The sequence below is a fragment of the Mustela lutreola genome, chromosome 17 (assembly GCF_030435805.1).
Source record: "Mustela lutreola isolate mMusLut2 chromosome 17, mMusLut2.pri, whole genome shotgun sequence".
Taxonomy (NCBI): domain Eukaryota; kingdom Metazoa; phylum Chordata; class Mammalia; order Carnivora; family Mustelidae; genus Mustela; species Mustela lutreola.
Genome location: NC_081306.1, coordinates 19,532,008 through 19,553,395, shown reverse-complemented (window position 1 = coordinate 19,553,395; position 21,388 = coordinate 19,532,008). Strand labels below are relative to the sequence as shown.

Here is a 21,388-nt window from a genome sequence, read left to right as displayed (position 1 = left end):
CCCAGCCCCAGGCCTTCTGAGACGCTTTTGTTTTAGGTTCCCTTGTTCCCAGCAGTCCTGTGTCACAGCCCTTTGCCCCACTGACGATGTTAATCAATCAATCACCTCCCACCCCCAGCACTGGGCTCCACCTGGGCAGAGACAATGCCTGCCGTGGTCACTGTTATAATCCCCTCCCCCAGGGCAGTGCTTGGCCCATAGTGATGCTCAATAAATATCCTTGATAGGTCAGCATAGCTTTTGAAGCTGGTGTCTTTGCATTAAGCTGGTCACCCTCCAGGCCAAATTCTTGATCTGTTCTGAGCAGCCTCTAAATCAACCAAGATGCAGAAGAGTACCAAAGACCAAGGCGTCCGTCCTTGTAGGGTATTGGAAAAGTGGATCCCTGTCTGTACCTTCTCTCTCCCTTCCTTGGTCAGGGAGACCATGCGGGTGCAACTTGGAAGCAGGGCTTTGCCAGAGCAGCTCTGGACCCTGGCAGGTGAGAGGAGCGCAGGCCTCTTCCACGCGTGCCTGCGGTATGCGTGAGCAGCCAGAAGGGGGCGGCAGAGAGACAGGAGTGGTCCACGGAGAAGCCCAGCTCCGAGCCGAGCCGCGCGAACCCACCGAGCCCGCGCTCAGAAGCCCGATCTCCCACCGACAGGCCGCTGGGTTCGGGAGACTGCCGAGTCCTTTCTCTTCCCCCAAGTGCAGACAGAGCCCCCTGGAGCCATGGCCAGCCCTTCTGGCAGCCCCGAAGACTCGGGCAAGCTCCGAGGCAGGGATGGCCGGCAGAGGAGGGAGGAGGAGGAGGATGCCCCTCCGGAGGAGAAGAGATTGAAGCTGGGTCTGGAGGGAGGAAGCGCAGCGCAGGAGGAAGGAGAAGACGCGCCACGTCTGGGCAGGGAAGAGACCGGCACCCAGACAGGTGGCGAAGGCAGAGGTGTAAGTGAGCGGGGGTGCAGGAGGGACTGGGGCTAGAGGTGGGGTGGGGTGGGCAGGATGCTCCCCGTCGGCGGTCAGGTCCAAGTTGATAATTGGGCAGCAACTCCTGCGGGCAGGCGCGGTTTGACAGCTCGTGGGGACCTCCTGAGAAACTAGATGCTTGCATGTTGGTGGCAACCCCCTCCTTGTTTGTGTAGCATTGGCTCGCTGATTCTCCCACGACGTTGTCGTCGTATCTGGCTGGGAGACCCGTGGGTTCTGCGGTTAGTCAAAAAGGGGAAGAGAAAGCTCTATGTCCTGGGGGTCCCCAGAAGGGGAAGGAGGTGAGGTGAAGCTGGGCTCTCACCAGCCCTCGACCTTCAGCTCCCTCCTGGGCAGTGCTCTTTTAGGTGTCTCTCTGGGACTTTGCCTGTTGTGTTTCTCTCACCTGGTAAGGGGCTTGGGTGGGAAGTAGCTAGAACCCTAGCACAGGTTCTGCCAAACCCGGCCCTGCCAGCAATTCACCCCATGCGCCTCACCTGCCCTGCATCTTCTGTCATTGCTCTCCATTCTGGTTGGGCAGTGAGAGTTGAGAGAGAAGGCAGGTGGCTTCCATCCCCCAAGTCACTCTCTCCTTATTCTTTCTGAGAGGGAAAGAGAGACAAAGTTCTGTGCATCCCCTTAGGTGCTACCTGGCTGCGGTCCCTGCTGGCTGAGGATACGTGTGAGGGTGTTTTTTGCATATGTGCATGGTTACGTGAGTCACTGGGCTTGTGTGAGATAGAGCTCAGTGGCCAGCTTGACCTCTTGGTTCCCTCTTTCTGCTTCCTCTCTTGAATCTTCCAGTTGTGACCCGGCTGACCTTACATTTGGGGAGCACAGGAGTCTGGAGGGCAGATGAGGGCTGGCTGGATAGCCGTCCCCATGGCAAGGGCTCCCATCTTGAGAGTTTTTAATGGATAATGCCGTTGACCTTTTTGTTTCTTCCAAATGTTTTTATTCTTGACCATTTGCTTGGCTGAGCTTGTCTTAAAAATTTGATTAGTGGCTGGTGAGCCCCAGGAGAGAGTTTCCATTCTTTCTCCCAAATCCACTTAGGCAGCTGCAGCCTGTCTCCGTTCTCCAGGCTGCATCAAAGCTCAGCCGACCCCGAGTGGGGCTGCTCCCAGGCTCTGCTTTAGACACTTCACCTCCCTGTGGTTGTGCTGGTGTTCGGACTGTGGGCCACCCGGACACTAAAACCTGGTGAATTTCTCTCTGAGCTGCCGGGAGAAGGATGATCCTTATGGAAGGTTTATTGGGACACATCGTGGAAAGAGTGAGAGGGATGTGTCGCAGTGTGGTGAGAGGAGAGACCTTGGGTCAGAAACATGATTTTGGGGGCAGTGTGGTGCTATGAAACTTTTACTTTCAGAAACTCCTCTCTCTATCACTTCTTCCCTCATTACTTGGAACTTTGCCAAAGACCACGATATGAGAATGCAAAGAAGTGACCAACTGCAGTAGGAGGTAAGAATGTGAGTTTGAATCTTGGCTCTGGTCTTCCTTTGCTGGGTGACTCAGAGCAAGTTACTTAATCTCTCTGAGACTTCGTGTCCTCATTGGTGAAATGGATATGTCAATAGGCTTTGTTTCATGGGGTTATTATCCCGGAGATTAAGTAAAGTTTATCTATAGGAAGCACTTAACATTAAGCCTGGCACCATACTATGTGTTCAATAAATGTGATTTAGTACTGAAAGTTACCCCGTGCGGCTCACTTGCTATTGTCTTTGGTTCTGGGGGTGCATCACAAGAGATGAAGGTCTTAGGCCAGACTCTCCATACTAAATGCTTTCTGATGGTTAAGGAATTATGGGCAGGTGATGAAATTTTTTTTTTTAAAAGATTTTATTTATTTATTTGACAGACAGAGATCACAAGTAGGCAGAGAGGCAGGTAGAGAGAGAGGGGGAAGGAGGTTCCCCGCAGAGCAGGGAGCCCGATTCGGGGCTTGATCCCAGGACCCTGAGATCATGACCCGAACCAAAGGCAGAGGCTTAACCCACTGAGCCACCCAGGCGCCCTGGTGATGAAATTTTTAAAAGGCAGAAACCCCATTGAACTTTTTGGTTCACAAAGGGAAATGGGGATCTCATGGTTTGAAGGGTTATGTCATAACCGGACAGAAACCCTCCTTCTTTCCTGAATTCTGAATCCAATTTCCTACTTTTGGGGACATCTGGATCTTCTGGGGGAAGTGGCCCTTCACAACAATGGTGTCTTGGTTTTTAAGTTTAAAGGTTGGCCAAGCTTGTGCTGGTCAGAGTGCCCATCAGATAGATTTCTCCTCCTTTGTAGTGTCTATAGGAATATTTTCTTTAAAGAACCCAGGGAGCAGTTTCGGAGCAGCAGCCCCTATTTCTTTGAGGAGACCCCATTTCTTCACTCACAGACCATGTCCAAATGGATCAAGAGGAATGGAGAGCTTTTTCATGAAATTTTGTCTGTAGACCATTAGCTTGGCTAAAATATTAAAAAAAAAATCCTTGTTCTTTAATAGCAGATTATTTTTAGGTACGGATCATTTTGGGCTTTTCTCTGCAGAAGCTGTATAGGCATCACCTCCCTGTCCATGGTGTATTTAGACATTTTCAAAAGATAAAATAACTTTTCCCTTCACTGGGTTTGGTGCTTCGGATGGCTGAGGTTTACGTGTGATTGGTGGTCCCTGTGAGTGGCTCCCAGGCTTGGCTCTTTCCTTTAAGGGGAAGGGGCTGCTTCCTTTAGTGGTTGCTATGGGGTGTTTTTAGGAGATAAAATGAGACCCCAGGAGCTATCTTAGTGCAGAGTCCTGTTGGAGGTACCGTTGGAGGAGGGCATGAGCCTGGTGAGGGCTGATCCCCCACCAGGGATCAAAAGTTTCACAGACTCCTTTTGCCCCCTTCAGCACCAGGGCTGCTGAGAAGGCATCAAAGAACCAATCCTCCCAGAGCCTTTATTGACTCCTTTAAAGTTACCCTGGGGTGAGTCTAGCCTGCGGCTCTTCCTGGGGGGAGAGAAGGATCTCTTCTAGGTAATTGGTTACCAACATTAGTTGTTTGTTCAGTTTTGCTCAAGATCGGGAAGCTGGGCATAGACTTCTGGGTTGTGCTGGGCAGAGCTGAAATCCCCTGATGAAATCCCCATTCAAGAGTCCCTAGGGCTGAGACGTAAATAGGGAGTTTATCATCAGCAGGAGGCCCCCTATAGAGGGGAGTCCAGACTGCAGGTCTTTCCCTTCTCACTGGTGAAGGTCCACACCTGGGTATCTCAACTTTCCCACTAGTGACATTTGGGGCCAGATCATCCTCTGTTGGGGGGAGCTGTCCTTAGCAGCATCCCTGACCTATAGCCACTGGATACCATTAATGCTGCCTCTCCATCACCAGTGTGACAACTGAATATGGTTCCCAGACATTGCCAAATGTCTAGGTTTTGGGGAGGATGCAGATGAAATCACCTTGTCTGAAAGCCACTGGTTTATACTTACAAAAATGTTTCAGAGAATAGCTGTTAAGTTTGGATTGTGCTGTACCACTTATGAGCTATGTAGCCTTGGGAAATTTATATATAACCTCCATGGGCCTCAGTTTCCTCATCTATAAAGTGAAGATTGTGAGATAAACTTCAGTGGAAGGTTGTGTGGGCATTTAATATAATTCCAAGATAATAAATGGAAAAGGCTTAGCATAGGATTTAGACAGAAAAGCACAAAACAAATAGTCAATTCCATTTTTACTTATTTGGATGAGTCAGATTCTGTCTTCCATCCCCTTACCCATTTGGAGAGGTGCAAGAAAACCTAAACCTTAGGTTTCCCTCTAGTTTTCTCCTTGGTTCTCCGGTTCCTGGATTCCAGGAAGCAGGGGTGTGGGTAGACAGCAGGTGGCTCTCAGTTTACTCCCACGCTGGAGAATTCCAAAGCTGGCTTGCCATAACAGGGCTTTTGGACCAACATCTGGGTTTCTGGATTCCCATTTGAACACAGCTGGACTCCACAGGACTGAAGCTCTCTCTGCCGAGATATAGATATTTCCCTGGCAACGATCTCTCAAGCTGACATGAAGACATGGCCACCCACTGGAACACGGTGCTGCATGGGCTCTCCTACAATTTGTGAGGCAAGCGTCTGAGGATTGCAGCGTGCAAGTGAGAAACTATAGGAGGTTCGCTCGTCCTCCGAGGGCCAAAAGTGAGGTGCAGGTTGGTGGAGGGTCCTCCACAGAGGAAGAAGACATTTCTTTCAGTGAGAACAGAGGGGTATAGGCCACATACTGGATAGTTCAGACCACTGTGGGGAGACAGGTACCTCTGTGCCTGAAGTAGTTTTGGACTGTGAGCTGTCTAGCCCTTAGCTTTAATCATTTTAGAAATATTTAACCCCAGGGCTGGCAAACCGGAGTGTGGTTTGGGTTTCTCAGCTGGAAAGACACAGAATGCCAGCCAATATCCTCGTGATTCTTTTCATTTCACTGAGATAGTTGTTGTCCCTTTGTATTCTTGGGAACATGATTTGAAGCTGAAGGAGCAGGAGGGAGACCAGTTTAGGGTTGGGACAGGGGTCTCTGCCAGGGATGTGGTGGCTGTGATAGTGGTGATGATAATGGGTGGAGTTGAATGCCTGAACAGAGGAAAGCTTATGAGACACAGTAGGAACTCAAGTATCAATCTGGCATGGCAATGAGAAAGAAGGAGGGTTGGGTTGACCTTCAGAATGACCTTTCAAATGGCAGGGAAGACTTGGAATTTGATTTTGGACTCTGACTGAGTTTGCTTTCAGGCCCAGGTGACAATGTGTAACAGGATAGATAGGCCTGGGACTGGAGGTTCAGATTTGAGAATCATCAGTGTAGATGGTACTTGGGGCCATGGGAACACCTCAGGTTGACTGGAGAAACAGTGGAGGGGGAACGGAGGGGCTTTGGTGTAAGTCCAAGGAAATCTTAATAATGAGAGGAGAAGAATCCGTGAGAGGGATCAGAGGTGCATCAGGGAGAGGACATGTGGCTTCACAGACAGGAGGAGAGAAGGGTGAAGGTTGGTTGTGTTGAATAGAGCCTGTTGGATTTAATATGTCATGCTCATGGACTGGTTGTAGGTTGTACCAGGATTCTTCCTAAGTCTGGGCATTTCAGCCCTCAGCTGGGGTGTGTGCACTGAAATACGGGACACTCATGGTCTTGACTTCCTTGCAAAACTATAGCTCATGAGCATGACTCCAAAACGTTCTGTCCTCCTTGCAATACTCAACTGTCACTTTCCCACATTCCCTTGGAAAAGGCCCCAGCCTTGGTGGAGAGCCCTGTCCTGGCAAGTGTTTCTTGGCATAAGATGGTGCCATTGGGAGACCTTCACCTCTCAATACCGAGGGCTCTTTTTATTCCTTCTCCAAGTATTTGAGCAGCTCCTATGTGCCAGGTGCTGGTCTAGGTGCTGATCTACAAGATGGGTTCCTGTTCTCTTGGAGACCCTACTCTTGTGGTAGAGACAGATTCTGGTCCCTGGGCCAAGGCTGGCCCCCTGCTGGCGATTATAAATAAATTTTTATGGGTACCCAGCTGCCCCCATTCATGTACATATTGTTTGTGGCTGCTTTCCTGCTCTAATGGGAGAGTTGAGTAGTTGGGAGAGACTGTGTGGCTCACAAAGCCAAAAATAGTTATCCTGAGAGTCTCAGGTTAAGAGGCCTTGCACCCATATGGTGTCCCATGAGAGTGTGAGCACAGTTGCCCTTGAAATGTATGCAGATCTGATGAGGGGTTGCCTTAAAAGCACTCAACTTGCAGGACTCCAAAGGAGGGGGTGACAGGTCCCCCACTCTCCACTTTATGGGTCTTTGGTGTGAGAGACAGGACTGGGGGTCTGAATGGGCTTTCCTCACCCCTCTAACAGGGCACCAGGCTAGCATCATGCAGTTTTTGAACGGGGGAGACCAAAAAAGAAAGTGGGGAATAGTGATTTGTTCCTTTCCTAAAAATTTCCCTGAGATGGGTCCCTAGCACGTGTTTGGGGTCCCACTTTGCACAGCTGCCCAGATCCAGTGAGGTCAACCACCTTGGTGCTATGAGTCTGGGGTACAGAGCTTCCAAATCACCAAGAAGAGAGAGAAAAAAAGGTGGTTTTTGCAAGTGCAAGAACTCAGGTTATGTTGAAATTAACATTTCCTCCCAAAGTTTTATAATGCCTGGGCATACATGTTCAAGTATCTGCTCAAAACCTCTCACTAATAAGCAGATGGTGCATTTAATTTCCTTTTTTTTTTTTTTTTGTTTTGTTTTGTTTTGTTCTCTTGGAGTAACACATGGCTTCCTACATGGCCCTCCTTGCAGGCAACTGCATGTGGAGGGGACGGGACGTCTGACCATCAGCACAGGTCTCCAGAGGCTGCTGAGAGGGGCTGGTCTTTTCCCATCTTTTCAGACCCAGCAGGAAGTTGTCAGGTTACTCACAACAGATAGGGCTCCTGCCTTTGCTTCTCCAAAGAATTTTGGCTACATCTGACACCCGGTACCTCACCGGCTGGAGAGTCGGGGTCCCAGGCAGGTTGGAGATCTAAGAGTGCAGCCCCAGAGCATGAGGAGGCCTGGGAAAAGCTGCTGGGAAGAGGCTCCAAAAGGGTGGTAGAGGCAAACAGGAGAAAAGGAGAGCTTGTATGCAGAGTATGGACCTTAAGGGCACAAAGGAGAAAGCTGGAATTTCCAAAACAGAGAGAAGAGCGGACACCTTTAGCATAGTCCAAGTGGGTCAGGGCTTTTTGAATTTTGCTTGTTTTCCTTCTCCCTTACTCCTCTCACTGTGTTCCAGGGTGTCATAGAAACAGACTTTTGGGGGCTCTGTGAAACTCCAGGTCTCGCAGTCTTTGGGAATGCAGGGGCTACCCTGAGGGTCTCCTTGGCTCTGTGCTTCCTCCTTTTTCTGGTTTCCACCCCTGACTGTGTGCAGACCCGCCTTGTGTCTCAGACCTCTGCCCTGGAGAAACCTGGACAGGGCTTGTGTCTTTGCCTTGGGTCTTGTGTCTTGTGTGTCAGGATGAGGAAGACTTTATGACTTGGAAACCTGTTCACTTGAATTGGAAGGTACCTAGGAGGGAAAATCTACTGCCTTCTTCATTTTTCTTTTTGCTTCTGTGTTCTGTGTCCACCTGATGGAGTTGTAAGCCCTGGTGTATGGGAATCAGGCTGGATGAAAGAGTCTACATTATATGAGTATAATTTTTTGGCTTTTGTTCTGTTTATTAAAAATGCAAATTATTATTTGCTCATTGTAAAGGATTTAAACAATACCGCTATGTAGAAAACAAAAAACAAAATTCCTGCTTTGTCTGTTTCTCTTCGATCTTGCTTCTCAGAAGTTGACACTAGGAGAGGTTGAGGTATATCCTTCCACACCTTTCTCTGCATGTATGTAAACATGTATATCTGCACACACATTGTTTAATTTTAATCTCTTTAAAAATAACAATAGGATAATGCTATATTTATTGTTTGGAAAAGCCTCCTTTTAACTCAATGATGTATATCATGGACATCATTTCATGTTGGAATATGGACTCCACCTTCTTTTCAGAACAGTTATTCTACTGTGTGGATGCACCGTGTTGCCTTTCTTTCTTTTTATTATGTTATGTTAGTCACCATACCGTTCATCATTAGTTTTTGATGTGGTGTTCCAAGATTCATTGTTCACGTAGGACACCCAGTGCTCCATGCAATACATGCCCTCCTTAATACCCATCACCGGGTGAACCTATCCACCCTCCCCTCTAAAACCCTCAGGTTGTTTCTTGGAGTCTGCAGTCTCTTATGGTTCATCTCCCCCTCTGGTCCTTCCCCCTTCACTTTTCCCTTCCTTCTTCTAATGTCCTCCGTGCTATTCCTTATGTTCCACAAATAAGTGAAACCATATGGTAATTGACTTTCTCTGCTTGACTTATTTCACTTAGCATCATCTCCTCCAGTCCCATCCGTGTTGATGCAGAAGTTGGATATTCATCCTTTCTGATGGCTAATACTCCATTGTATATATGGACCACGTCTTCTTTATTCATTCATCTGTTGCAGGGCATCTTGGCTTCTCCCACAGTTTGGAGATTGTGGATATGGCTGCTGTGGCCATTGGGTGCACTGTACTTTCTTTAGGCCAACCCTATAGTGATAGATCTCTGAATGATTTCTACTTCTTCCCTGTTGCAAACGGTATTGTGATGAATATTCCAGCACATATCATTGGATGTTCTGTGCCTGTGTTTTCTGTGATATGTTCCTTGGAACAGGATATTCAGGTCAGAGGGCAATCAGTGCTGTGGTTGCATCCTGGTTGAGTATGTTCCCCTACCGTCAGCTCCCTAAGGCTCTCCATGGTGCCATCCTCTACAGGATCATCCCCAAAGCCTAAGGGCATTGGCCAGAATGGTATTCTCTGTCTCACTTTCATGTAGTCAGTCCACACTCTGATGCCACCCCCAGCAGGGACTCTGGCTTCCAACTCTGGCAGGTGGCCTCACACTGGAGGGAAATCTCATTTTCCCAAAAGTTCTTGGTGATGTTGCTGCAAGCTCCAAAGTTGGCATTTGATTCTTTCAGGCCTAGCCACTCCCCAACTGTGTGTCCTTGAGCTCTCTGGCCTCAGTTTCCTCAAAGGCAAGCGGTGATAATAATATAATAATAATGCTGCCACCCTGGGCTGCTAGGAGGACTCAGTGAAGTAACCATTACTTCCACATGCTTAGCTTGTTGTCCACATTCAAGGAAGTGCTGGGGGTCACTGCTGAGTGTTGAGTAAGCCAGGCTGTGTTTTGACCAAGGGCTGTATCTTCAGTACCAAGTCTAGCACCAGGCCTTTAGTAGCTGCTCAGAAAATGCTCAGCCAGTGACTGAATGGCAGGGACAGAGATTGGGGCAGAGGCAGTGAGAGCAGACCGAAGGAAACAGAGCTCCCACTAGGTCCCCAGCTGGAGGATTCCAGGATGAATCTCCAGTCTTAGAGCACCCTGCCCCTTTCCCATATTTCCCAAGGACCATAGGAGTTTGCTGTGTGTTTAGGCCAGAGCCCAAAAGCTGGGGCCTGGGCAGGTCTGGTCAGCATCCTACTGTATAAGGGCACCTCCCTTCCTAACTTGGACCTGGATGCCAAGTGACCCCAAGTCAGCAGGGACTCGGCTTGTTCTGAGCTCAGGGACAAAAGACAGGGAGGTGTGGAGGGGTAGGGAATCCCATTTTGGCCCTTGCTTTTTCTCCTTCACTTTGGACACTGCGTGCGTGTGTGTGTGTGTGTGTATTTTTCTGTAAGTTTCCAAGTCTTAGGTTGTGTTTGTGTTGGACTAGGTTTGCCAGTTAAACTTGACTCTCAGTTAACAAATTTTTTAGTATAGGTATATCCCAGTGCAACATTTGGGACATAAAAATAACTCGTTATTTATCCAAAATGCAAGTTTAACTGGTGTTCTGTCTTTTTACTTGCTACATCTGGCAATTCTGTGTGGAGGTTGTCAGTTTGTGTTGGTGTGTCTCCATTGAGGGACTGTCTATAGGCACAAGGGTGGGGACCAATTGAGAAGGCCCTCCCTGGCTGTTTTAGTGGCCTAGAGGCTGATGGGTTAGGTACTCGAGCCCCCAGGTCTAGACAGTGCTCCCTAGCGTCTGTCTCCCTGTTACCTTCCTTGGTTTCCATCCCATCTCTCTCCAAACACAGTGGCAAGAGCTGCCCCATCTACTCTTGTTTGGAGCACAGCTGCCCAGCCAGACGAGATGCAAACAGAGTGCAGATGGCTGCAAAGCTTTCCCCAGCTCCCTCTGCAAGGGGCTGCAGATGAAACGGAAGCCCTCATCCTCACCACCTCCCCCTTCTAGAAAGCCCTAGCCAACAGCCACTGTGTTGCCGCTTTAGACACTCCTCCCTCCTGGCGATTAAACCACATCGTGTTTTGCCAAACAAATAAAGCCCTTCATTTCCACCATAAACTTGTTCACACGCGCGGACTGATTGATCCGCCAGTGTGCCTGATTCATCAGCTCTTTCTCTCAGGCAGCAAGAGGCTCTTCTCTCCGGCGCTGGTGAAGAGCTGCTTAATTTCCATCTGAAAGACTCTCAGTAGAAACCAGCCATAGTTTTGAAAACTGCTTCTTCCCCTTTCGCAGATTCTGTGTGGTTTTTGATATTTGATCTTGACTGAACTCCTCCTGGGCCCTGCCCCAGGTATCACAAACCCAAGGGTGCATTTGTGTCCAGCTGGCTGGGGGACTGTCAAGGAGGATGTTCAATGTGGCCTCTGACTCCATAGAAGGCTTTCATGGGAAACACCGCCAAGAAACCTTATCCTTCCTGTTTTAGAAGAAATCACTGTTTAGTCATTTATTGAATTTGTTGCAGACAGGGTCTCAGTTTCCTTGCAACTTCTCATGAGCCTGGTGCTATGATTATCTGCATGTTTATTTCCTCTCTCTAGTCTCTTTCAAACTCCTGTAGTTGTAAGACTCTTTTCTGCCACAGGGGCTTGCACATCCTGCTCTCTGCCTGGGAACCTCTTTCTGCCCCTTTCCTTCACCTGGTAAACATCTCATCTGCAGGCTGACTTACCACTTTCTCAGGGGAAGCCTGGCTACACTGACTGAGTCACAGCAAATTCCTGACATCTGTTCTCATAGTATTAAGTGCCTTTCTCTTGTAGGTCCAGGCCCAACTATAGTCACCTATTTTTGGGGGGGGGGCATGATCTTTTGATGGATAATTGACCCCTTCTACAGTATAATCAGCATGGGGGCAGGGGCCATGTGTAGTTTTGATTCACATTGTCTCTGGTGTTTAGCATATGTTCAGATAGAGTTTGATAGCATACCCATTTTATAGATCAGGAAAATTGCATAATTTGCATAATTTGCCTGGTATTATACAGTCACAGAAAAATGTTCCATTTTTCTGACTTGTCTTTTGCAATGGCCTTATTAATATCTGAAGCATAGTTATCCAGTATGGGAGAATGGATGTTTATAATTTTGTAAAGAATAGTTTATGTCATATTTAGTTTGTGGTCTTTTAAGGCCCCCTGATCTTCTCCAGCTTCAGTTATGTAAAGTCCACATTGCCTCTCCTGATAGCTGTTTAGATTCTTTTCCCTCTTTAAGTTGGGTTAGAACTTGATTCCATGAACTGAGGCCTGACCCTTATACCCATTCCTTATCTAGGTTGACTTGGATTTTGTCAACAATGATTCCAGTCTTTGGTGAAGGCCAGACTGAAGGAAAGCCTTGAAAGGTGAAGATACCTGATGGGCAGGTAGTCAGTCACTTGAGTCAATCCAAAGGGTGGAATAAGGGCTGACCTGGAGGACTGAAGGAGTCTCAGAACTGAGGGTCAGGCCAGGTAGCCAGGGTGAACTGTGAGTATTTGATAAGCCCCTCCTTCTCCTCATAGTTGGGGAAGACTTGGTGAGCCTACCTGATTTGATGGAGAGATTAAAATACCCTTTGGTGGAACTTGCCTGGAATGGTAGCAGTATGACATAGCCAAATTATTGATTATTGATTACCCAATTGTTATCAGCTCAACACCCTTCAGTTATAGATATAATTTGCATTAATTATCTACGCAAGTTTTGAGTTTCCTAGTCAATAAAGGGAGTGTTCAGAGAGTAATGACTAAAGCTGGGAACTATCCAAAATGAGGGGTATTTTATGGGCAAGCCCTCTCACCCACCCACCAAAGGTGGGAAGAGCTCCTTTGGTTTTTTAGAGGACCCTGAAAAATGGCAAATAATGCTGCTCAGGTCCCTCCCTTCCATCGTCCATCTATCCACCCATCCATTTATCTGTCCATCTATCCCACAAATGCCCACGATCCCATCCACCCATCTGTTCACCCACCCATCCATCCACTCATCCATCTGTCCATCCACCCATCCGTCCATCCATCCATCCATCCATTCACTTGTACCTCCATTCATTTGTTCAACAAAGGGTTATTAACTATCTAATAGATTCTTGGAAGACACCGACTCTAGTGATTGAGACAGGCTCTGAAATCTGACTCCATGTCTCAAACTGAGTCCCACCACCTCCTAGCTGGCTCCTCTGGCAAGTTATATAACTTTTCTTTGGCTCAGTTTTCTCATTTGCAAATTGATTTTTAATACCTTCCACTACTGGGATGCCTGGGTGGCTCAGTTGGTTAAGTGTCTACCTTTGGCTCAGGTCATGATCCTAGCGTCCTGGGATGGAGTCCAACATCGGGCTCCTTGCTCCGCGGGGAGCCTGCTTCTCCCTCTCCCTCTCCCTGCCACTCTGCCTGCCTGTACTCTCTCTGGCTCTCTGACAAATAAATAAAAATCTTAAAAAAAAAAAATTAGCTCCTACTACTGCAGATATACTGAGGATTAAATAAGATGCCACATAAAAAGTGTATCATTCATACTCAATGGACATTATGTTTTACCATTTATTATTAATCTTTGTAGGTGCTGCAGATAACATGGTGAGCATAAGGCGGATATGTATTTCAATACCATAAAACGTGTAGGATGATAAATTCTGTAGCAGGGGAAGGCCAGACATTATGAGGGACTCTGGCCCAATCTTAGAGGTTCAGGGAAATGTTCTCTGAGGATTTGCTATGTCAGCTGAGACTTGCAGGATAGGTAGGAATTTGCATCTCGCATGGAGATCCCATGTGGTGTGTGGCCACATAACCAGGTCTTACAGTGTTGGGTCCTGGTCCCTACTGGCAGAGATGTATGGCCCAGCCCTCCTGTACCCTCTGTTGGAAGTCCACAAGATCTAGGAATGGCTATTAGGTAGGGGAATGGGCTGGCAATGACAGTGGACAGGGAATGTCAGGAGAATAAGATTAGACAGCAATAGAGGGCCTTTTGAAAATGAAAACACTCTATTTGAATGCAGAGTGTTCTGTGACTGTGATATTTTCTATCCTGTGAAATCATCGTTGACCCTGAAGCCATCTATTCAAAATACCAATGGAGTTAACCCTTCCTCTATATCTCTGCTGGGAGAGGGAATTTGTCAAAGGTTGTTGCTGGTGTTTTACACACAAGGAAAACTAAGGCAGGTGCAGAGATAGGATCAGGACCCAGGACTCCTGGCTCTCTGGCTGTGGAGGGTCTTAAATGGCAGAACGACTTCAGGTTCTTTCAGAAACAGCCCTTATCTAAATATCTGAAGAGTGTCTTTAGACAATATCTAAAAACAAATCAATATCTAAAAACCATGGATGTCAGTGGATTTTGTCATCTCCACAACCAGGATGGCTCCAGGGTTGAAGCAAGTGGAAACATCTTTGGAGTCAGGCAGATTTGGGTCTGAACCCAGGATTTTGTCAGTTGCAGGCTTTGATAACCTGAGCAGGTTATTTGACATTGCCAAGTGACCTTGGAAAATAAGACACATTGTACTAAAACTTGGAAGAGGACTCTTGCCTAGCTCTTGTGCGGGGAGGGTGACCAGCAGAGTAGGATTCCAGTATCCTAGGTGCTTGGCTCTTTACCAACAAAGCCCACAGTTAAGCCTCACAAATGTTTCCCTTGCAGGGTTACTCTAAGTATTGGGTTCATACACACAGGATGCTGACACTGCAGTCAACACAGTAGTCAACATTAATGGGTTTATTTTAGCGCCTTCTTTGGTGTTTTCCATAGTTCCTTATTTCTTCAACCCTTAGAGCATCAGAATCACCCACAGGAGGGTATTTATTAAATATACCAATTTCTGGGGTTCTTTTCCAGAAATACTGGTGTTTAGGGACTCAGCTGGGATCTGTGTTTACAAAAGCCCCCCGGTGACTCTCATGTAGCTGGCCTGACTCTGGCTCAGGGACCCAGTTCAGAAAAGTCCTCAGTGCATACTTAGCTCAAATTTTAAGTTTGTCACTTTTCTTCCATCTTGTATTACCTTCACTTGTGCTCAAGTCTGTTTCTTCCCTTTGGACTGTAAGCTCCTTGATATCAGGGTCATCTCTTGCTCATGTTTGGATGAGTGAACCAAGATTTCCAGGTGCTCAATGAAGGGGCAGTGCTTGCTGAATGGGGTCAGCCTTGAGGGATGTGTGTGTGTGTGTGTATGTGTGTGTGTGTGTATGTGCATGAGAGAGAGAGAGGTGAATCTTTGTCAGAAGAACCTTTTGTCCTTCATCTGCATTTGCTGTGAGTCAATGTGATTTACTCTAATGGAAGCCAGTTCAGCTTAAGAAGAGGCCTTGCCCTGAAATGCAACAGGGTTATGGATGTGTGGAGCTGCCAAAAGCTTTCCTGGGAAATGCTTTAGTGTGGTCCTCAGCTAATTGAACTCAAGTTTTCACTTACCGTTAACACTGCCATGGAGGCCATTTTGATTTCTCCTATGGCATAGGTGCTATCTGATCCCCTGTGAAAGTGTATGTGAGTAACTAGGGATGAGTTTGGAGATAGAGACACTCATCTACTGAATAAAAACCAGTGTTTCGCTTCTGGCCTGGAGAAATTAATTCCTAGTGCATGGTCTTCCAGCACCATCTTCCCTCTGCTGCCCAGAACCTCCATTAGCTTAAGCCCTAGGGTAAGTATAATGTGGAAACAGAGCCTCCTTCACTCCCTACTCTGTGATATGCAATGTACATGTACCATAAGTGAGAAAAATGACTCCTTAGGACTTGCTTGTTATTGCAGCAAAACCTAATTTAGCTTGACTGATTATGGTGAGAGATATATTTTATACACACACACACACACACACATTTATAACAAAAGTCCTTTCTTAACTCCCTTCCCCTCAAAAGGTAACCTTATGTTGGTTCCCAAATTAAAAAAAAAAAAATACTGGTTTATGAAATAAAAAAAATCTGGGAATCAGCAGCTTAGAGAGCCACAGTGTAGGATATCCGAAGGGCCGGGTTATTTCCCTTTATAGAAGTACAGCCAAGATGTGGAGTATTTTAGTCTTTCCTAGTCTACATTCCATGGGCTCTTGAAGAGACTTTGATAAAACGTTACAGCTTAAATGGTGCTTGCAGCTACAAACCTGCCTGACTCAGTTCTAGAGGTAGAATCCCTTCTTGCTTCAGAATGAGCTTCGTGCTGTTGTGATATTTCAGCCCGTTAGGGGTATTCTGTACTAATTACATTAAAACACGACCAATGCTTCTGCTTCCTTGTCCCCAAATTAAACACCTCAATCACGCAAACACACTCTGTTGGATTTAGTGTGACTGATTCCCAACTGTCACTAAACACATAATTAGATTATATTTTTCTCCCACTTCAACTAAAAGAAAATTGACAATAAAATGCTGATCAATATGTGCAGCTCAGGAAGTACAGCCTGCTTTGAGATGCAGAAGTGTTTGTTTTTTAAATCTATATTCTTGAGTAAAGAAAAAAAAATCCATCTCTCTTTCCTAGAGGGGGAAGAGGGAGAGCTGGGCTTAGCAACAGCTTGACCATTGGAGTCTGAATTAAACAAGTAAATGCCTCCCTGGAATGAAGGGTGCATTTCTCCTTTTCATGGGACCATGAAGCCCGTTCTCTGTCTTGGTGGTGTGTATGTCTCTGGGTGTGTGTGCCTGTGGGTGGGTGTCTGAATGTAAATGCCATGTGTACCTGTGTGAGTGTGTGTAAAATTCCTATGTGAATTTCAGTTTTGTGGGAATCTTAGGCCTTTGAGCCCCAATGGATACCATTTTTCAAAAAAGATTTTATTTATTTATTTGACAGACAGAGATCACAAGTAGACAAAGAGGCAGGCAGAGAGAGAGAAGAAAGCAGGCTCCCTGCTGAGCAGAGAGCCCGATGTGGGGCTCAATGAGGGGCTTGATATGGGGCTCGATCCCAGGATCCTGGGATCATGACCTGAGCCAAAGACAGAGGCTTTAACCTGCTGAGCCACCCAGGCACCCCGACCAATGGATACCATTTTTACAAAAGTCACTCAAAAGTCAGAAAGGAAAGAATTGAAATCAAATCTCAGTTCAAAAGGCACCATGTTTGTGGGCATCCCTGGATTTTTTTGTTTCTCTGGGATTCTACCTGTTTCCAAATGACTTTCTTTCTTTTTTTTTTTTTTTTCCTTGAGAGAAAGAGAAAGAGAGTATGAGATCAGGGGGTGGGGTGGGGCAGAGGGAGAGAGAATCTTAAGCAGCTGAGATCAGGACCCTGAGATCATGACCTGGGACAAAATCACGAGTCAGATACTTAACTGACTGAGCCACACAGGTACCCCCCAATGACTTTTTTGCTTTCCGTTAAAGGATCAGAATCAAAGGGTTAAAATTGATCACAAGCACAAAACAATAGATGGTGTAGGGGGTCTCTTTACGTCGGTGTTTCTCAGCAGAGACACTATTGACATTTTTGGCTGGTTATTTTCCTTTTGGGGCACTGCCCTGTGCACTGTAGGATGTTGAGCAGCATCCCTGGACTCTACCCATTAGCTGCCAGTAAGATACTTTCCCCAACTTGGGGGAAAAATTTCCCCAGATATTGACAGATGTTTCTCTGGGGGACAAAACTGTTCCCATTTGAGAATCACTGCCTAACGTAAAACAGAATCAGGTGAGGCAAGTTGAGGCAGTTGGCAGTTGGGATGAGTAGTGACTAAAAATGAGGTGAGGGTCCTAGGAGGGGTTTTAATGTTCTGTTCTGGATCTGGGTGTTGGTTTTATGAGTACATTCAGGTTGTTAAGAAATTTATTCAGTTGTCCTCTCATGTGTGTACCCTTTTGTATGTATACTTCTATGTGTATGTTACAATTCAATAAAACATTATAAATCAGTCATAAGAGGAATGATTTGTGGAATCAAACGATTGGCACAGAGACTGATCACCTTAATTTGAACTATTGTCGGATGACCATGAGGAGCCCCCAAGGTGACCCTTTCAGAGTGTCAGCCAGGGAGAGGAGGGCACATGTGTGCACACACTGGGCTTATCTAAGTTACACAGAAGGAGGAAGCCTCCTCCTGAAGGCAGGAACAATAACACAAGTGAAATACCAAGCATGGAGCTTTTCTAAATGGATTTTTCTAAATGGATCTAAATGCTTAACTCTGTGCAATCCATGCAGCTCAGGATCCAGCACACACCTGTGTCCATATAAACATGAATTCTGTAACAAAGACCACACATGGGGTTTGAGTTGAGATGGAGAAATCATGGTGAGACTGAGAAATTTGGCCACAATGTCTTGGAGATAACTACCCACAGTTTCTGGAATCCTCCTTGCACTTCCAGAACTGCTGGTTGCCACCTCTCACCTGCTCATTCAACAAACATGTATGGTACCACTGTGTACCTAGAACTTGCCAAGAGAGGAGGATAAGAAGATGGTTGAGACATGGACTTCATCAAAGATGACTATGCTAACACAAATCAGATCTGAACCCAAGATCTTGCTGGACAAGTGCCTTGATAGGCCTCATTCTGCATTCTATGTAAGAATGAAAGACACTCTTTTTCATCATGCATGAAAATGTATTGTGTTCCATATATACTAATACAATTTGTGTTAACTCTACAATATAACTATGCTCATATTTTTAGCATTTTTTTGAGAGAGATTTGTTTCTTAGCACACCATCTCTAGAGTCTGTTGAACTAGAAATTTATTTAGAAGCAATAAAAAGTACAGGAAAGATAGGCCTTATGCAGGAGGTTCTAAAGTCAATGAGGACAAAATAAAAAATTCAGTAGTCAACATTACTCTTAGAAATCCCCTCCATCTATCATAAAGTACAGAGATTAAATTTAACGCAGCTTACCAAGTCCATTCCAGCACATCTTCCTCAGGGTTAGAAAGAGGGTGGTTTTTTTGGTGATTAACTGATGAAGTCATTGAGAGGGCACATTTTATGAATAATTGTGTCTTAACCCCAGAATCATTTATCAAAGTGAGATGTTCTCACCAGGAAAGGCAAATAGCAATGAGCTCCTGTTGTGAAGGCTGTGTTTGTACATCCCATTTCTGTCCCCCCCCCCCTTGTTCTTGCTAAGTACTAATAGTTCATTTCCCACAGATTAGAAGAGCCCACTTTGCTCTACACTTACAAGTAGAATTGCTAGGTCATATGGTAACTCAATATTTAACTGCCAGACTGTTTTCCAAAGTGACTGCACCATTTGACATTCCCAAACAGCAGTGTGTGTGTTCCAGTTTCTATACATCCTCACCCACCCATGCTGTTGCCTAACTTTTTGATTCTAGTCATCCTTGTAGGTATGAAGTGGTATCTCATTATGGTTCTGACTTGCATTTTTTCCAATGGCAGATGATGTTGAGCACCTTTTTATGTACTATTGGCCATTTGTATATCTTCCTTGGAGATATGTCTGTGCAGAAATGAAAACAGAGGTCCATACAAATACATGAATGTTTAGAGTAGTATCATAAGGTAGACATAATTCAAATCCTATCAACAGATGAATAGATACACAAAATATGGTATACCCACACAGCTGAATATTATTTGGCTGTAACAAAAAGTGAAGTTCTGATACCTGACACATCATGGATGAACCATGAAAACATTATGCCGAGGGAAGCCAGACAATAAATGGTCAAATATTATATGATTCCATTAATATGAAAGTCTAGAATAGGGAAATCTATAGAGGCAAAAGTAGGTTACTGGTTGCCTAGGCCTGGGGTGTGGAGATCAGGGGTGGGTTAATAGCTAAACAGTATGGAACTTCTTTTTTAGGTGATGAAATATTATTCTAAAGTTGACTGTGGTGATGGTTGTATGTATCTGTGAATATGTTAAAAATGATTGAAATGTAAAAAAAAATGTAAAAGAAATGTGAAAAAAGTACAAGTTGCTCTTCTGTTGATCACCTGATGGACTCTAAAAATACAGATTCCTGGGCCCCATCTCCAGTGATTCTGACTCAGTAGGTCTTGGGCAGTGCTTGAGTATTCCCAAGAGATTCTGCTACTTGGCCTGATTTAGGGCCCACTGTGTCCATGGGGATTCTCTCTGAGGTCTAGAGGTGAAGGTGGAGATGGCTCATATTTAGGGAGAGCTTGCTGTGTCCTAGGTGCTGTGCTGAATAGCTTTCCTATCATCATCTCTTAATCTCACAATAACTTCCTGAGAAGGTAGATAATATAACCTCTGCTTTAGAGATGAGGAACTGAGGTTTTAGAGAAGTATGTTGTTGATAGCCTCAGAGGGAAGTGATGAATCTGGGAGATGCCCTAGGGGCATTGATTCAGGAATCAGTGCTCTTAAGTGATCAAATTCTGTGGTTCATGGATGTGTCAATCCCTTACATTTCTGTTGAGACTGGGGTGAAGGCTCAGTATCACAGAGCCTTCCCAGTCTCCTGGGTACTGGAGTCCATGTTTGCTGCTCTGTCCCCCACCTTTGCTAATCAGAAACTTGGTTTCTGGTTTGATTTCCATCAGCATAAACCATTCACACTAAGCATTGATGTGTTTTGTTGACTTTGTTAGAGATTTGGGGACATGGAGAGGGTCACATCACTCCCTACTTGGTCTTGGTCAACTCATTGATCTCTCTCACTTTGCTCCACCCCTGCATTTTTCTACATATCTCCTCCTTCCTGGATAGGAGTTCTTATGTAAACTCATGCAGAAGGGTAAGAAGCCCTGATAATGACAAGATTGAATTCCCCACCTGCCAGGCATACAGGGACTCAGAGCAGATTTAACTGGAGTTACAGAAATAGGAATGTGACATTTCTTATACCCAGGCATGGTAGAGCAACATTTATTCCTTCTGGTTGGGAGGGAAGGAGATGTTAGAAGACATGACTCCAATTTCCATTCTTAAACCTAATGTCTAGGAATGCAGCTTCAACTGGGTCCACAGACCCAAACTCCATAAATACCACCTCCATTGCCGCATTTCTCCTGCCTGGAACTGTCCTTGATTTCCCCTCTTTGACACATAGGGGAAGGGAGTTCCAGAATCACTTCTGATCCCTTGGACATGAACTGGGACAGGAGTTTCCATATTTCTCCCCACTCCTTTTCTGAGAGGACAAGTTGATGTGGTTGGCAAGACTGAGGAAATGCTGACTCTACCAGGCCAAGTCAGGTATTAGGGGATGGGTTACTTTACCTAAATTGCGATGGTGGGGTTTGCCTTCTTGGTTCCTTGCATGGGCTCTAGGCTTTTTGGGGCAAATAGATTAGGCAAAACCTGTCTCTGGCAATATCAGCCACCAAGGGACCAACCAGACATTTTGAACAACAAGCGTTCATTGTCTCATGCTCTAAGACCAGAGATAGCTGATTCTAGGGTTTGCTAAATTCTAGGGTTTGGCTGAGATGATGAATTTCTTGGTGATTTTTCTGTGATGCTCTTGCTTTTGTCCTTATGGTCATGGAGGCTGCCACAATCCAAATACGAAGTCCTCACATGACAACACTCCAAGGCAAGAGGGAAGGGGCAGAGGGTCTCCTCAAACATTTCTATACTGAAGTCTCTGCTACAAATCCCAGCAGAGTTCCTACATCTCAGCCA

At 45.9% G+C, this 21,388-nt stretch overlaps 1 pseudogene; it reads left to right on the top strand.

Annotated features, from left to right (window-relative positions):
• The first annotated feature begins 426 nt into the window (after positions 1–426).
• LOC131820036 (uncharacterized) overlaps positions 427–21,388 on the top strand; it is a 1,501,545-nt pseudogene continuing 1,480,583 nt past the window's right edge.